Genomic DNA, 880 nt, shown 5'->3' with positions numbered 1-880 from the left:
GGGTTTTTGCCTTCCCCTGGATCAACACTGTAGGGGATTGTAGGGCTATAGGTTGGACTTGATGGACTCATGTCTTTATCCAACTTCATCTACTATGTAACTATGAATGGCAGGTATGGAAAGCGGCGGGTTCAGGCCTGAAGCGGAGAACTTGCTGCATCACCATAACAGTTGAAACTCTAACGTTCCAACGGTGTGACTGAATGAGTGGACTGTCGCTCATCCACTAGAGGGAGACAAAGGCCACCTGGAATGCTTTGCTTACACTGTGGCAGCGGCGGCAGCAGCAGCAGCAGCAGCGTGCCTCTCTGCCAGCAACCCGGTTGCGATAGTCTAACCATCTGAGTGTACTGCACAGGTACGCAGCATCGAGCAACAAACTAGCAAGCGAGAGGAAGCAAGGAACGAGCACTGTCTTTCAACCAGAGAAAATCAGGGGAAAGCGCGAACGCAGTCCCCCACTACCACAAATTATGCAGTCGAGTTTCCCGCATTTGGGGAAATCGCAGGGGTCAGCACACCCGGAGTGCAATGGATGAGCCTCACCCTGGGAGAACCACCTTCATGATCATGGTATCTCCCCTGCCAGGTAAGTATGAGTTATTCACCGACTGCTAGGCCAGCGCCCCTCCCCCGCAGCCCTGCCGCATTGGGGAGGCATTGGCCCTTGGCCAACAGAGGTCCGCATGGTGCAATGCCACACCGCATGCGTTTTCCTCGGTAGGCGGCCGTAGCACAGGCTGCGCTCCATTCCTCGCCCCGACACCCCGCTGCCTGCATTCAAATGTTCCCGGCTAGGCATTTCCAAGATGCAGTGCAGCAAGGGCATTAGCATAAAACGAAAGGGGAGGGGGCGAATGGGTGGCGGCTTCCAGAAACC

At 55.3% G+C, this 880-nt stretch overlaps 1 non-coding gene across 1 annotated transcript; it reads right to left on the bottom strand.

Annotated features, from left to right (window-relative positions):
• Window positions 1-433: 433 nt before the first annotated feature.
• On the bottom strand, window positions 434-597 carry LOC142190617 (U1 spliceosomal RNA). Its single transcript, XR_012714302.1, has one exon. It is a non-coding gene; the product is annotated as a U1 spliceosomal RNA (small nuclear RNA).
• Between the last annotated feature and the right edge of the window lie 283 nt (window positions 598-880).

The sequence above is a fragment of the Leptodactylus fuscus genome, chromosome 1 (genome assembly GCF_031893055.1).
Source record: "Leptodactylus fuscus isolate aLepFus1 chromosome 1, aLepFus1.hap2, whole genome shotgun sequence".
In the NCBI taxonomy this organism is placed as follows: Eukaryota; Metazoa; Chordata; class Amphibia; order Anura; family Leptodactylidae; genus Leptodactylus; species Leptodactylus fuscus.
The sequence above is the reverse complement of the archived record's forward strand: the minus strand, read 5'-3'. Positions and strand labels throughout refer to the sequence as shown.